Here is a 17,113-nt window from a genome sequence, read left to right as displayed (position 1 = left end):
AATGCAGGTTTGTTACCTGGGTATATTGTGTGGGTATATCATGCATATATCAGGTATGTTGTTGCCTGGGTATGTTACCAGTGTCTATTGTTGCTGTCTCTTTTTCTTTTCTTTTTTTTTTTTTTTTTGGGAGACAGAGTCTCACTCTGTTTCCCAGGCTGGAGTTCAGTGGCACATTCTTGGCTCACTGCGATCTCTGCCTCCCAGGTTCAAGTGATTCTCCCACCTCAGCCTCCTGAGTAGCTGGGATTTCAGGTGTGTGCCACCACACCTGGCTAATTTTTGTATTTTTAGTAGAGGTGGGGTTTCACCGTGTTGGCTAGGCTGGTGTCAAACTCCTGACCTCAAATGATCCACCCACCTCGGCCTCCCAAAGTGCTGGGATTACAGGCATGAGCACCGTGCCTGGCCTATTGTTGCCATGTTTATGTCCACAAGTACCTGATGTTTAGTTCCCACTTATAAGTGAGAACATGTGGTATTTGGTTTTCTGTTCCTGTGTTAATTTGCTTTGGATAATGGCCTCCATCTGCATCCATGTTGCTGTACAGGACATGGTTTCATTATTTTTCATGGCTGCATAGTATTCCCTGGTGTATATGTACCACATTTTCTTTATCCAATCTATTGTTGGTGGGCACCTATGTTGATTCCATGAACCTTGCTATTGTGAATAGTGCTACGATGAACATGTGAGTGCATATATCTTTTTGGTTGGACAATTTACTTTCTTTTAGGTATATACCCAGTCATGGGATTGCTGGGTCAAATGGTAGTTCTGTTTAAGTTCTTTGAGAAATCTCCAAACTTCTTTCCACAGTGGCTGAGCTAATTTAAATTCTCAAGAATGTATAAGCGTTCTCTTTTCTCTGCAGCCTCGCCAACTTCTGTTGGTTTTGACTTTTTAATAATGGCCATTCTAACTGGTGTGAGATGATATCTCGCTATGATTTTGGTTTGCATTTCTCTGATGATTAGTGATGATGAACATTTTTCCATAGTTTGTTGGCCGCTTGCATGTCTTCTTTTGAGAAGTGTCTACTCATACCTTTTGTCATAGATACTTTTTAAAAACAGGAATGAATAAAACAAAGTGTGTCAATTTAAAGTTGTTTTAAAGGAAATATTAGGTTAATAATTAGATAAGTAAAAAAGATTAGGTAAATAACAGCACAGGTGATGAAGGAATATGGCAAAAATCAAGAGATGGGTATGAAAATGACTGATGCTGGAAAACGTTCCCGGGCCTACCAAGACAGCCTTAACAACTAGAAGACCTTCCTCATAGGGAGCTGAATTTGCCCCAGATAGCTTCCACCGTTTAATCTCTGTGTGTTTCTTGGGAGGCAGGGCACAGGTCTGGTCTTCCATAGGCAGTTTCTTCAAATACTCAAAGCCAGGAAAGGACATGAAATCCCTCCCCTTTCCCATACTCAGCCTTTCCAGCTCCTCTGGCAGTCTGCAGCATGCCAGATGACCAAACCCTCTCTCCATTGTCCCTGCCCCACATTAATGTTTGACCAGAACACACTCTCATTCTACTTTCAGGTTGCACCGGTCAAATTTTGGGGATGGAGGCAGCTCCTGTCACCTTAGCATCCAGGTCAAAGCAAAGTTCAAGGAACTTATGGTGAAGATCAATCACACTTATGGCACTGCCAACAGAAGCACATGCTTGTGGAAAATAGTATAAAAGAATTTTAAGGAGGAGAGCTGGGTTCTGAATTACACCGGAGGCAGAGCGTCTGGACAGTTTTCATCAGAAGCCACGTCCTGGAGGTAGCGAGCTGTAAACAGTCGTTAAAAGTAACGGAGGAATGTGTTAGGGTGGGCCCAGGAAGGTGTCAGGCCACGGCGGGCGCGTGAGGGAACAGGCACAGCCATCAGTGTAGGTGCAGAAGCTGGAGCCAGCGAGTGGAGACAAGCAGGCAACCGAACAGAATGGTGAGTTGTCCTGCCAAGGATCACCAGATCCCGGATCAAGAATCCCTGGCAGGATTTTCATGACTGTGGATCCCCAGGTGCCATGGGGACCAGTTGATTCAAAAGATCTTGAGGAGTATTAGTAAACATTTTGCTTGTGTGTGTATGTGTGTGTGTGTGTGTGTGTGTATATATATTTTTTTTTTCTTTTTTTTTTTTTTCTGCTAACTCCCTTGATGACTTAATGTGTGGTCAGAGTTGAGACTAAGCAGTTATAGAGTGTAGAATGCTGGATATATAATGAAATCTGGGTGAGCTAAACAGATGTGATCCCTGCCCTCATAGAGCCTTAGAGCCTGGGTGAGGAGATAAACATTGAACACAAAATAAACACACAATTACACATTGTGGTTTGGGCTACAAAGGAAAAGAACGGGGTGGAGGTTGTGTGTGTTACAGCAAATGGGGCATCTTTCCAATTTCTGGGAGAAGACACTCAATGGCTCTAAATACCGTAGAATTCAGCTCCATGAAATCAGCTATATAAATTGTGACTAATGCTTCCCTATGTTGTGCAACAATATAAACATTGCAAAACATAATCAAGAATTAAAATGTTAAAAATAAAATACCTAGCACTATCTCTGTTTGCCCTCTCTGTGTTCTAGACACACTGTGCTAGAAAAGGTCTTACCCCTAAAGCAAGAAAGGACATTTTGACTCTAAACTTCAGAGAAGTGTGGAGGACTGGGGCAGAAACCATCATGAGGATGTAAGAGAGTCTTTGAGAAAGATGCAGCAGGATCTGGTTCAGCCTGGAGAAGAGGAGGCTGGGAGGGAAGATGGGAGGGGATATCCAAACATATCCTGAGTTTTCTTATACTGAGGGAGAAAGATGAGTTTCAGTTTCTTCAAGAATTGTACATGGCCAGGTGCAGTGGCTCGCACCTGTAATCCAAGCACTTTGGGAGGCTGAGGAGAAAGGATCACTTGAGTCCGTGAGTTCGAGACCAGCCTGGGCAACATAGTGAGCTCCTGTCTTCACCAAAAATTTTTAAAATTAGCTGGGTGTAGTGGTGCACAGCTGTAGTCCCAGCTATGTGGGAGGCTGTGAAGTGGGAGGATCACTCAAGCCTGGGAGGTTGAGGCTGCAGTGAGCTGTGATTGTATCACTGCACTCCAGCCTGGGTGACAGAGCACAGCCCTGTCCCAAAAGGAAAAAAAAATTATGCAGTATTTGGGTGAATAGTTTATCATTGAAACCATAGAGTGTTGGAGATTTGGAAATTGGTGTTCAGGGGAGAAATTGGAGGGACAGAATGGGAATTAATATATAGTAATCTCAATAGCTATAGACTTTGTAAAAATTCCCTGTCCTATCAGGGTACTTTTAACTTCCTTGAACCACAATTTTGTCATCCATAAAATTCAGGCGGTGCTCCTGGTTCCCTGTGGGAATTTCGTGAAGCTGTGCCACATGCTTACTGTGTGCCAAGCATGGTGCCGACTTCCCTGGGCCTCACTGGGAAAGGAAGCTGTCACCAGTCAAGCGTCCGCTATGGACCAGGCACTGTGTTTGGCATTTTAGGAATGTTTTCTGTTTGATCCCTCACAACAAGCTCAATACTTGGAGCTAGGTGTTCTTTTTTTCATTTTCAGATGAGAAAAACCGAAGTTCAGGGAACGTTTCCAAGACCAAGAGCTGAGAACGCTGTGGAGCCGAAATTTAAATCCAGTTTGTCAGACCTCCCCCCAAACCCCAGTTGTCAGCCGCCCCCCATCCCCAAACGAGAATGTGAGAGGGAAGGGAGTGGGTGGAGGGGAGTGGAGAATGAAGCCAGGAGAGGTGAAGGAGAGGGAGAAAGAGTAAAGAACAAAGAGAAACAGGATGAGAAAAAGCCAGATTGAGAGAGAGAGAAACTGTGGGAGAGAAAGAGAGAGTGTGAGATAATGAGGCAGAAAAAGACGAGGGTGAGGAGAGGGCGGGGAGGGGACAGAGAGAGGGAGAGCCTGCCAGTAGGTGATGGGCAAAGTCTGGAATTTCTCTGCCTCACTGAGGCTTTAGTGAAATGACCCCCTTTGTCTGCTGACGCATCTGCTTTTACAGTTCAGGGTGTTCCCCACATTTCCTGAAGCCACGGCCCTCCCCTGTGGTGTCCGACTTGCTCCTCTTTTCCCAGCCTTTCCCAGGTCCCTAGGTTTGAGCAAAGCTTGCACTCCGGATGCCTCTGGTTTGCTCAGACAATAGCTGAATTGCCATTTAAGAGAACCGATGCAACTGACCTTTGGCACGCGTTAGTTACATGACATCCGAAAAGGGACAGTAGAGACTTCCTTTTGTGAATGAGAAATTCTTAGAGCAATTACTTCAAGGAACCATGGGCAGATGGGCCTCAGTCACAGGCCGAAGGGAGGGGGCCAGCTCTGTGGATTGTCTTCCTCTGGGGGCTGGCTGGAGTTTTGGGTGATTCCCTGGGGTCCTTAGGGCCCCCTGACCTTGAGTGAATCTTCTCTTACAGAAAAGAAAGTGGCCAGAGATTCCTACATGATTTGCCCATTTGAAGGTTTCAGAGGAATCCCCAGCTTACCAGCTTATGCTTCCTGGAGCTGCCTCTAGAGGAAGATAGCACTCTCTCCACTCCTTATGAGCTGGGTCATGGAAATGGCCTGCTGCATATGGAGGAGTATTTTATCATTGACATCATTAGAATTGATGACTCCTTTTAAATCCTTTACAGACATTGTCCCCTCACCCTGCCATGGCCCATATCCCAGGAGGACCTGTCACTACCCTCCACTTTGGTGAGACATTGCCCGAGTTAATGGGCCCAACAATAGGGTCAGACTACATTGCTGCTCCATTTCCGAGAAATTCTCCAAGTGCAGCATCACATGTCCTGTAACTCCAGTGACTCAGGTCTTGAATCAAAGGTCACCTCTTTAGGGAGTCCCCTCCTAATGAACTTCCTAAGGTGACCCCATTCGTTCCTTTTCCCAGGCTCTCTGAGGCCTGTCGCTGTCTTATATTGTCTTTGCAGCAGTCACTCTGACTTGCAGTTCTCTTATTCCCATAGCCCAGGCTATCCTATGGATGCACTCTTCCCACCATCTGCTGTCTCTGCTGAAACCCCCCTGTCTAGAACAATTTGCTTCGTAGTGGACTTTCCATAAACATTCATACAATGGATACAGAAATGACACAGAGGTCAGCATCAGAACCCAGGATCCCCCAAAGCCCCGTTTCTCTCTTTCACAGCCTCTCTCTACCTTATTCCTATCACCAAGGGATCTTCTGTCTTTCCCTCTTTCTACTACTTGTTAGAATGGAAAGCACTGGGCTGGTAAAGCTGTCACTCAGGATATAATTTTTTCTCTGCCACTTTCTGGCTGTGTGCTTTTCTTAAATCATGCAACTGCAACTGAAAATGCATGGATGAAAACGCAAGGATTATTTTAAAGATTAAATGAAATAACTAGGATGACTGGGCCTGGCATATATTAAGCATCAATTAACACTAATTGCTTTGCATTCTTCTCTTTGTTTCTCTCCTCTCCCATTTTTCCTTCCTTATAAATTAATTCCCTGCCTTTCTCACAATCTTTACTCCCTACTCATAAAGCTTCTGCCAGAGTTGTCAGCAGGAATTATGTGCATGAATTGGACTGAGTTAGGTAGGCATAATGCAAGGCAAGTTCTAGGGGGAGAAAAAGTTAAGGCAGAGTGATGTGAGAAGTGTCGACAAGACCCAGGAAGAACCCAGGGAGAGCGGCTAGGGGTAAGGCGTCTGCCCGCTTGGCAGCAGCTGTGATGTTTGGAGTGCGTCTTCAGACCAGCAGTCCCTGAGACACTATTCCACTTATTCTGGAGACCACTCTGCTCTTAGCCCCGCTGGGCAGGTAGATTTGGAAATGTTTATTGCATCAGATGTGGGATGGAAGAAAGAAACCTGAATTGGGAATGAAGAGACTGGTTCCACCTTCCCTCAATCCTGCCAGTAGCCAGCCACAGGGCTTAGGAAAAGTCTATTCACCTCCCTGGGCCTCAGCTTACCCTCTGGCAATTAAAGGGAGACCACAGTTTTGAAGGCGTCTATCAGCTCTGACGTGCTCTGGCTAAACCAGACCAAAAAGTTTTTTGCAGCCATTTTCGAAAAGAGAGTGAGAGAAGAGAACCTGCAGAAGCTTAAAGAAGCACCATCTGCAAAGTTTTTTTTGTTTCGTTTCCAACAATCTTACTTATTCGCAGCACAGATTCTGTTAGGCTTAGACTTGTATTCGGTGGCACTGGATTGATAGACTCATACTAATTGGCGTGGCTGTCTCAATTTTCTCCATCCAACTTTGCCAGGGTCTCGCCTTCTCTCTAGTGGAAGCTCTTTTCAGGCTCACAAGAGCTGAGATTTCTCAGAGGCGCCTGTAGATGGATTTGCCTTTTTTCTGCTATATCCATCTGAAGCCACGGCAACTCTCTCTGAGCCAAAACCACTCACTAATTAATACATTTCACAGGGTGAATGAAGCACTGGCACGACCAACAGCCTGGGGCAGCTCCCAAAGCCATGGCCTTGCCCAGTGCCCAGAAAGTCCTGCCTGGAGACAGCCAGTGCCAGTTTCCTCCATGCCAGCATCTCACCATTCTCATTTGAACCTGGAAACGTGTTGACTGCCAGTACCCCTACCAACCTAGCTGTGTCATTTTCTCCTTCACCTGTTTGCATTTCCAGGGAAGCACAAGTCACAGTCATAGGAGCTCCTGATCTATTTTTTGTTCTCCTCTTTTCCGGGCAGAATGATGGATCAACTCTGGAAAACCTATTAGGAAAGGGCTGGGCCATCCTGCCTTTCCGCCAGGCCTGTCCAGGTGACTTTGAGTCAACCCACGGAGAGCTACTTGGCTACAGGCCATCTCTGTGGGGCACCATGTTTATTTGAGCCACTGACCCTGGCCCTAGAAGAAAAGATAAAGAATTAGTGATACCCCCTTCTCCCCATCTATCCCCACCAGGGGCTTTTTAGAGTGTCTTCAATTTAGTCTGTTGGGAAGTACTCAAAACCACTCTACTCTACTCTCAAGGCAGGACTTTTCATCACCCATCTGCACCAGGCCAGCCTGCAGGCATGGATCCCTGAACTTCCCAGTCAGGTTCTGAAAGAACTGGGAAACTGAGGAAGAGATTGGAAATAGAGGAGGCCCCAGTGATGATTGTTTGTATCAATCATCACACTGATTTGCCTAGGGAAGTCTTGTTGTTCTAACATTACACTGGTTGGTGATCAGGCATCCAGACCCACTGGACTCCTAAGATAAGGCTCCAGCTCCACAGGGTTGGAAGACAAAATTGTCCGCTCCCTCCTTGCATTCACCCAGCCCGGGGTCTTATCTGGCAGATGATTGCTTGTTGTTCCACCTTTCTCTGTCCTAACCTCTACAACGATAGTCACCAATGGTTTACTTATTCTTAAAGACCCAGCTGTAACCTCACATTTTCCATGAATCAGCTAGCCCCTTATGGTTTCCTGCAATGTCTCCTTTATTATCTATTTCCTTATGACATTCTTTAAATGAATCTCCTCCTGTAATTACCACTGACCCCTGGGCTTTTACTCTCCACATTGCTACAAAAAAAAAAAAAAGTCTAGTTCTTTTGCAAGACGCCATTCCTTGTATATCTTTCCATCTTCCATAATGCCTACAACAAGGATGACCACATCATAAATTATTGGTAAAGATTTCCTGGTTATGCCAAGACAGAAATACTAGATTGTTTGGTAGTTACATTTCTTTAGGCAAAATAACAAATTGACTTTCTGCTTTGAATTAGGCATATGTATGTCAACAGGAGGCCAAATCACTGCTGGGTGAGTAACCCACTGCTAGGAAGATGCCCAGACGCCAACTGGGAAAAGCTTGGCCAAGCCAATCAGGTGTTGCCAGAGCCTTCTTTGTGATAGCAGTGCCAGCCCATGAACTAATACCCTCCTTTGGGAGAGATGCTGATATGCCAAGGAAGCTAATGTTTCTATCTCAGCTGACTCATTTGCTGAGAACAATAGGTTTATAAGGCAACTCTTAGCTTGGCCCACACTATTCCTCCATCAAAACAAAGAAATAAAGTTTCAAACTAAAGAGCATTAAGAATGATAACTTTTCTTTTTCTCGGTACCATCCATTGACCTATATCTGGTTTTCACTGTAACACATTTGTGGTATGAAAAATGACAACATGACATCAGAGAAAATGAGAGCGACATTTTAGAATTTATCAAAATGTGACTATGGTCACTTAAAATCCAACTTTCTCATGTGGGTAGTACCTCTTCATCTCAGCCTGTGCTGGAAACAAATAGCCTCTCTTACCTCTAAAATACTTGGTTCTGTGCTCAAAGTGGTGTATTAAGTTCTGCTGACTACACCAGAACTTGGATGGTGTCTCAGGATCTCAGTTTCCCATCAGTGGAATATGGAGTTGGGTTAGGCATTATTTAAGATTCCTTCTAGTTCTACCCTGTTTGTTTTAAGGTTTCCTCATATTTCTAACCTCTCTTCTACTGCTCTTTGGCAAGGTCTGGAAAAGAAAGGCTATGTAAGGATTTCCTTGAAGATAGGGCCCATATTACAAGGGAGAAAAAAAAAGATTGAGATCTCATCAAATCAACTCCATACACACCAGGAAAGCAGGCAAGGCACGGAAGGGAAGGTGAAGTTAGGGTGAAAATTCTGCTCAATGCTTAGCAGAATTGTGAAAGAGCCAAAGTTGGCCTAGAACCCTGCCCATACGATTCCAATGCCCCTGCCACCGAGAATTGTTTCCCTCCACACTGGAATAGGCCTATCCCTTGGGAAGGATGATCAGAGAAGAGGAAAGGAGAACAATAGAGAGAGCTGCGAAAATGCCTCTCAAACTTGGTCCTGGCATCTGTGGGCATCTTGGCCTGCAGGCATCTGTGCAGTGCATGTTGGGGATAAAGCCAGGTGGAACATTAATTGTTGTCATCCAAGAGTCAATAGCTTGAGAGAGTCTTTCTGGAGCTGCTTTGTACTTCTGAACCTCCTGTCCCTTGGGAGCAAGCATTGTGAGGCAGAGGGCAGCACAGTCTCATAGAATTTCACACCCAAGTTGGACATGAACTGTAAGCTACACTCTGCCACATTCACATTCTGGGAAGGTCACTTCCCCTATCTGGCTCTCAGAGCCATATAAGTACAAGGAGAAGGTGGACTTGATCTTTAAGATTCTCCCAACTCATATACTTTGCTGTGCCAGAGACAACATTATCTATTCAGCTCAGAACTGCAGGGTGGAGCGGAAGCAGAGACAATGCTGACTGCTCTCTGTCACCTCACCCCCAATCCCTGCCCCTATGCTAAGTCAGACAACCCATCTGACTTATTTCCTGGAAGCCTGTTCCCTTATTTTAGCACTTATGGTGGAAAAATCAGGACAGTGTGAGCCCTTCCATGGGCCACGCCATTCATAGATACCCCTGTAATTTGTGACTGCCTCTACCCAGAAAGCTCCTGGAGGCATACATTTACCAGGCAAGGGACCCTTGAAGGAAGTGGGTGCTGTCCACACAAACCATTATGGGCCAGGTGGATACTGACAAGAAGGATTGTGTGCCATCAGAAGCACTCAGCATCTGCAGTAAACCAAATCCTCCCTCTGTTGGTATGGGTTGTCCAGAAGAGAAGTTTTCATGCATGACTCAGTTGCTTGCCATGAAGTGCCAAAGAAACTTAAGGGACAGTGTTAGAAAGGGCTGAGATCACTGGCAATTAAATTGACCCCTCTACCTGGATGTGTATGGCTTAGAAACTAGAGCATACTGTAGTTCCAGCCTTGAGAATTTTTGTGAGCATAATAAATGGTCCCTTCACCTTAAGAAAGATCAGAAAAAGAAGATATGACCTAAATCAAATGCAAAACAAGGCTATGATCACCCGCTTAATAGCATTATATGACTTTGATGCTAGACTCAAGTGACCAAGAGAAATATTTTTCCCAGGAGGAGGGAAAATGCCTGCTTTTATAAATTGAGAGGTGTGCTGTTCTCATACGGGTCCGACAGTAGAACATAAGGATTTCTATCCCACTGTTACCTAAAGAAGAGAATTTTTAATGAGAAATGTTTGTTGAGTCCTGTGGTTCCATGAAGACTTCCTTCAGCAAGAGCAGAGTGGGACAAGGGCCCATTCCAAATGGAAAGAATTTGAGGGGTATTTTAACTATAATCCTAAGATGGTGATAACAATTGCTTCCACTTAATTAAAATCAGTGCAAGAAAAAAGTGGAATGGAGATCACTTTACACAAGTGAAAAAGAGCTTTGTTACATGACAGTCCCCAAAGTCACTCCATGGGAAGAACTGACTTGCCTTTCTAGGCGTCAGATTTTCCTATCAATGCTATAGCTCCAACTTCTTCCAAGAGGCCTGGCTTCTAGGATCTTCCTTTCAGTAATGGCCAAAATGGGAGAAATGGTGTAAAAGAGTAGATAAAGTACACTTCTCCAGAGTGAGTAAAGAAGCTGGGGACACCTGGATTTAGGCTGGAATATCCCCAAATCTTCCTTCATTCTGGATAACAGGATGATCTATACCTTGTTTATGCCTCTAAGGAAAAAGAAAGGAGAAAAGAGTGAATGATGGAAAAGTGAATGAGGAGCTGCCAGTGGCTTCTTATCAGGAGCTCTCTTAGGGAAGGATAATGTCTCTGGCATTGCTCCAGGTGTCTGACAACTTCTCTTCACTGAAAGAGGCCATCGCCATGACAACACAACCCTGCTGCCACTGTGTGGGGATGAATTTCGTTCTAGGTGAGTCCTGGAGGTCTTAGAGCTGGAAGGAGGTGTAGAGAAATGGTGATCAATACTCTTTTTTCTTCATGTGAAAGATTTGAAGACTGGAGATATCACTTGATTTCCTTGGGACCAAAGAAGGTACATGTGACAAATGCTGAATTTGAACTCAGATCTCTTCATTTCTAGTTAAGACCATATCCAAGGTGGGCAGATCACTTGAGGCCAGGAGTTCAAGACCAGCCTGGCCTATATGGTGAAACCCCGTCTCTACTAAAAATACAAAAATTAGCAGGGTGTGGTGGTAGACATCTGTAATACCAGCTACTAGGGAGGCTGAGGCATGACAATCTATTGAACCTAGCAGGCGGAGGTTGCAGTGAGCCAAGATTGTGCCAGTGCACTCCAGCCTGGGCCACAGAGTAAGACTCCATCTCAAAAGAAAAGAAAAGAAAAGAAAAGAAAAGAAAAGAAAGAAAGAAAGAAAGAAAGAAAGAAAGAAAGAAAGAAAGAAGACCATATCCTGCCACAAATATTAATACTTCACTAGAAAATTTCATTTTATCTCCCTGCTCTGTCTTCTAGGAACTCTCTATCTTGATTCCCTATTCTTCAAGTGCCTGCATTTTATGCCTTCTGACCCCGCCCCCAAAATGTATCTGATTGAACAAGAGTAGACCCCTGAACCAAGGACAGTCCATCCATCAGTTAGCTGGAGGGAAACTTGTGACCTGACTCAAAGTAATAGGTGGACCAGCCAGAACTTCTGTATCAGGGATTATTCCTAAGAGCCACTGAGGGAAGGTGGTGCTAGGCTTCAGTACTAAGCCAAGCAGCCCAGTAAGACATGGGGCAGGGGGCCTCAGGCAAGATGAGTTAGCAGAGACACCTGGCGGGAGATAACAGAAAATGAAGCAGAATGAAAAAGAGCTAGAACAATGTGAAAATTGTGGACTCAGTTTCCATTTATTAACATCTAAGGAGAGCAACAAGCTCAATACTCCAAGATAATCTATATAATTGCTTAAGTATAAGATTTTAAAATGTTTTTGAAAAACAACTCATTTAACATTGTGTGACATATAAGAGGAAAGAAAAGTTACTTTTGATTAGGGTAACCAGAGAAGGTTTCACTGAGAAGCAATGCATTATCTTAGTAAACTAAGAACCATATACAATATTGAACCTTAGAATAGCTTGGAATTCATTACCTCATGAAAACACCTGGACGGAGAAATGACCTTTGGAACATGATCAGTCCCATAAGTTGGGGACCTCCAGCATTGCCCTTACTCAGACATCAATGTAATGTTCTTTAGGAAAGGTGCACTCTAACAGGTTAATTTAAAACAATATTGTCATCTTGAAATGTGCAGCACAACCAAAAATCACAGCTGAGGCCACCCATTTCTCCCAGTTCAGGGATCACTGGTTCCAGTGTCAACTTAGCCCCTGAAAGATGATAGCAAAGAGAGTTTTGGTGAGAATTGCTTCCACTCAGTGTCTTCAATAGCATTTACAAAAAACCATTGGCCCTCCCTAATCCAGTTGCCTGTGTGACTGTACATTCTGAAACCAGTACTCCAAGGGAATTCTCACAGTGAATGTACAGGACCACCCATCCTCCCTGAAACTTACAGAAGATCATTTGAGATCTGAAAATCTCCCTCAGGAGCCACAGCTAAATTGGGGTTTAGAAGGACCTGGATTTCACTTCCTAGATCACAGCCAAAATAAAGTCAGAGGAATCAAGAAAAAATTATAGTCCAACTGTCAGCCATCATATCTCCTGCTCCTTGTTCATTTGCCCTTTTATGTATCCTACAGGTATGGAGCACTTACTATCTCAGCAGTCCTATTTGAGAAAAGGAGAACCAGCCTGGGGGGAAAAAAATTAGACTATATTACTGACCTGTACTTAATATAAACACATGTCACTCTTTCCATTACAAGAGACAAAACTCAACTCTAACATTTAAATGAATAAGGAAATTCACTGGATCAAGTAATTGAAAAGTTCAGGCATGGCTGAACCCAGGTACACAAATGATATCATCAAGAGTTTACCTTCTACACCTCCCATCACCAAAATTCCAGGGTTAATGTTCAATAAACAAATTTGAGTACTTTACTATCCCTAAACCAATTAGTATAGCCAATAGCATGAGATGGGCTGATTGGCCAGATCTGGATTATGTGACCTCACTTGATCCTCACAAGCTCTGAGAATGGGAAAGGAATAGTTTCTCAAACAAAAGTAAAGGTGCTGCTCCATTGCTTGCTGGGAGGCAAGAACAATAGAACATGTGAAAATTGTAGACTCAGTTTCCATTTATTAACATCTAATGAGAAAAATAAGCTCAACACTCCAAGATAATCTATATAATTGCTTAAGTATAAGATCAGCTACAAAATGTAACAGAGTGTTTTAGTCATGGTGAGTCCAGGAGCTCTGAACAGGGCTACTTGCCCAGCTGATGTTGGGGTTTTCATCATTTTTATAGGTAAAGAACCCACTGAATCACCCCCTTAGCCTCTCTGCATCATTCTGCTTCATGCCACTGTGACTGGGGACTCCACAGTTAAAGATCTTTTCTGGTCCTGGCCTCAGAGCCTTACTTTTTGAATGAACACACTGGGCTACTCTCTCATATCCCTGGCATCAGATGCTAAAGTAGCCCGCCTGCTTTCATGCCCTTTTTCCAACTTCTTTCTGCAAACATGAGCAGTTTTTTCCTTATCCCTCTTGGTACAATTGCATGTTTCCACCCAGAAGAGTGAAGTGGTTTGTTGTTGTTGCCCTTGCCTTTCCCTCTGCCGTTACTTCAACTGCAATTTGATGTCTTCAAGCATTGAGGATGGGAAAGACATATATAATTAGCAAAATAAATAATGATACAAAGGCCTTATTACTGAGGTTTTCTGGATGAGTGTTCAAGTCAGAAAAACAATAGTGCTCAGAGGACGGAAATGAGCCCACACACTGGAGAGACAAGGAACTGAAATCACGGAGCAGGGCAAAGCCAACTCAAACAGCAGGACCTCCTGTCTTGCTTACATGAAAGAGTAAGGCATTCAGATGACAGAAGCCAGGGATGGCATGGCTGGGGACTCTCAGCTCTGTCTCGGCAGCCTCCCTTTCCCCAACACAATCTGTTCAAAAACAAAGCTGGCCTGTGAGCTGTAAGCTGGAGACATGGGCGTTCAGAGACAACAAGACCTCTTAGGCTGTGCCCCGGTATCAGATCACTGGCATCAACCCCTAGTGAATCTCAGGAAAGATTTTGAGGACTTGGGTGGTGGTGTTCTTGCCTTCGTGAGATTTCCCTGGTTGCTTTGGTGTTTTTCATCATATCAATCTATTAAAGGATCAATTTGCAAGAGGTAAAGTTTAAAAGGGCTCGTCTCATAACTCAACTTTGTAGATAACCAGAGTCAAACTGTCCCCCCAAATCCTCCCCCACCCAGGAAGGACACGTGACCAAACCTTACTTCAGGAATAGATATTTTAAAGGTCATTATGTTCTTAAAGGTTGTATCTACATGACCCCAACATAGCCAGTTAAATAGTGGAAAATTCAGCCAAATCTCCTGATTGTTTTATCGGGAAAGTCTAGTTCTAAAAATAGACACAAAGCATTCACTTCAGGAAAATTCCATTTGGGTCAGCAAGGACTTCTTTTGCACTTAGTGGGTGCCTGTACTCTGCTAGTTTTGACAGGCAATATAGAAAATGTCTGTGTTCTGACCCCTACCCTCAAGCTGCTCCTAATTTAGTTGTTTCGATAAAGCACAAATGTTGGGAGGAGTAGGAGTAGTAAGTGCTGCAAATCGGCAGAAATTTCTGAGCCCTCAAATTTAACATAAATCAAGCTCATCGAAGACCCTGAAAGGCATTTTGAGGTTTTTCCTTCTTTTCAACCAGGGAGTCCCTTACACTCTATTATTAGAGAAGTCACTGTGGGCTGAGTTCAGCTTTAGGTACTGGGGAAGGAAAATCCCTGACCCTGTCCAGTGGGAGTATTCCATTTTTTGGTAGTGGAGGACACAGGATGAGTAGGAAAATATAGGCAGGTCGGGAAAAAAGGAAAGAAAATAAATTATAATGCATAATTAGAAACAAGCGTGAGTAAAAGCTGGATGTTGTACGTGGGAGTGGAGGAGGGGGCTGTGGGTGGTGAGGAGGAGGTGAGGGGGGATGAGGAAAGGAGATTTGGGGAGATTCCTGGAAAAGTCTAAAGTAAAGCTAAATGTTTGAGTCCTGTGGAGAATGTGGCTTGGCAGAAATGGGGAAGAACCTTCCCAGGCTAGGAGAGTAGTTGTTGAAGAGGCAGAGAAAGTCATGCGGGTCGCCCGCGTCCTCACTTCTCTTCCAGAGCCTGTCTGGAAGCAGAGGGTTGCTCTGGCCTGTGGTGTCCTTTGTCTCACCCTGCCCTTCACAAAGGAGAAGAACATGGGCTTGGAAGCCAAGCCCCCAATTTCATGCTGATGTCCGGACGGGGGAGGAAATCATGAAACCTAATTGCCTTTCAGAACAGCACTTGCCTGATTTTTCCCATGAGGTATCAGAGGGTATGGAGTGCAATTGGTCACAGGGTAGCCAGGGTTCAATGTCTGTCCCGGCTCCACTTCCAGCATGACTCTACCCCTGGCAAGTGAGACTGCCTGATCTCAACAAGTAGTCTCAGCCCCATGCCAGACTCAGAGACCAATCTTGGTTTCTGGCAGTGGCCAACATTTTGTCTACTCTTGCTGTCTTGCTACACTGGTCCAGCCTGACTGTGGATCTCTTGTTCCCCAAAAATCAGGTTCTTGCCTATTTCTTGACCAAGCCTGTCTTAAGCCCTAGTTTTCTCCTATGTTGTGTTTCAGTCCTCAGTTAGGCATTATTTTTCAGTCTCTCCAGGGAGACTTCCTCGGAGCCCAGTCTCGTCAGCAGCTGGGATGCCCTGCCCTTGACCTTGAATGCAGTCTCTGCCAGATTATCCCTGATGTCTTCTTTCTGCCTATTTGGACTTACTGTTTGCCTATCCCTTGAAGCTCTGGTAATTAAGGTTTCCTTTCTGCCTGAAATGACTCTCTGGAGTTTGGTATTGGTGTCCGTCTCAACCAATGGTGTTCCTGTTCTCTTGCTTTTTGGAATAACCTCAGATTCATAAATTAATATCTCTGGATGCTGACTCCTGGCCTTATTCCTTATTCATGTCTATTGAGTTTAGCCAGTGGAGAATCTGTCTGGAGTTCAGATCTTCACTTAGCTTTGCCCATTCCACTGGCTGATGCCTGAGTTATTAATACAACAGAGAAACCACTGCAAGAACATTGTGTTTTCCCCTTCTTGGATACTTGGTCACTATAGGACCAAGATCGGGACACCAGGAGAAAAACTTTCATGCCCAGTTGACTCAGAATCTATGTTTCCTACTCATGAACATGGCCCTTCTCGTGTCTCCCCAAAAACCTACCAGAATTTCAGTTCTCAGATGTACTCACTTCTCTCATTTTTTTGTATTGAAATGAGTTTAATTTTTAAAAATTCCTTCATTCCTGTCATTTCTTGGGACTGGATGGGATGACAAGTCCCAAGGCCTTGTGGCTCGTCTAGGTCAGAAAAGAAGTCTAAGAAATATGAAGAAGGAAGGCTCAAGGCATCATCCGAATGGTTCTGTTGCCATGGCAGCACTATGACTTGTGTAGTCTCTCCCCTTGAGTGTGAGATGGTCGCCTTTCATGACTAGAATATGACATAGAAGCAGTGACAGGGGGTCACTCCTGAGATTAGGTTACCAAAACACTGCAGCTTCTGTCTTGCACTGCTTTCCTTTGATTGTTTGCTCTAATGGAAACCAGATCCCATGTTCGGAGCTGCCCTATGGAGAGGCCCTATGACAAAGAGTGGAAGGAGAGCTCCGGTCAACATTCAGTGAAGAACTGAGGCCCTCAGTCCAATAGTGGGTGAGGAACTGAATCCTGCCAATAACCACGTGAGTGAATTTGCAGTGGATCCTTCAGATGAGACTGCAGCACCAACTGATATTTCCTTTACAGCCTCATGAGAGCAGCAGCTAAGAGGCACTTGAATTCCTGACCCACAGATGTAGGCAATAATAAATGTTTGTTACTTTAAACAGATATGTTTTGGGGGTAATTTGTTATATAGCAATAGGTATGTAACACACACCTCACAGAACTGGAGACAAAGAACACAGCAAAGTTTGGCAGCAAACAATTTAGGTAACTTTCACCCAACCTAATATTTCAGTTCTCCATTCAGCTCAACTTAGAGGAAGTCACATTTATTTCATCAACATGTACCAAGTGTGGGCCCTCTCTGCCCAACTATGTGACAGATGTTGTGGAAGATCCAAAAGAAGTGAGTTCCCTCAGGGAAT

General features: G+C 44.3%; 1 long non-coding RNA gene across 1 annotated transcript; it reads left to right on the top strand.

Moving 5' to 3' along the window:
- Positions 1–1,573: 1,573 nt before the first annotated feature.
- On the top strand, positions 1,574–16,826 carry LOC108541843 (uncharacterized). The gene is made up of 3 exons (XR_001889081.1): positions 1,574–1,944; positions 16,572–16,676; positions 16,770–16,826. It is a non-coding gene; the product is annotated as an uncharacterized LOC108541843 (long non-coding RNA).
- Positions 16,827–17,113: the final 287 nt, after the last annotated feature.

This window comes from Rhinopithecus bieti, unplaced genomic scaffold (genome assembly GCF_001698545.2).
Source record: "Rhinopithecus bieti isolate Rb0 unplaced genomic scaffold, ASM169854v2 scaffold_21117, whole genome shotgun sequence".
Lineage (NCBI taxonomy): Eukaryota > Metazoa > Chordata > Mammalia > Primates > Cercopithecidae > Rhinopithecus > Rhinopithecus bieti.
This window is presented reverse-complemented; position numbering and strand designations above follow the sequence as displayed.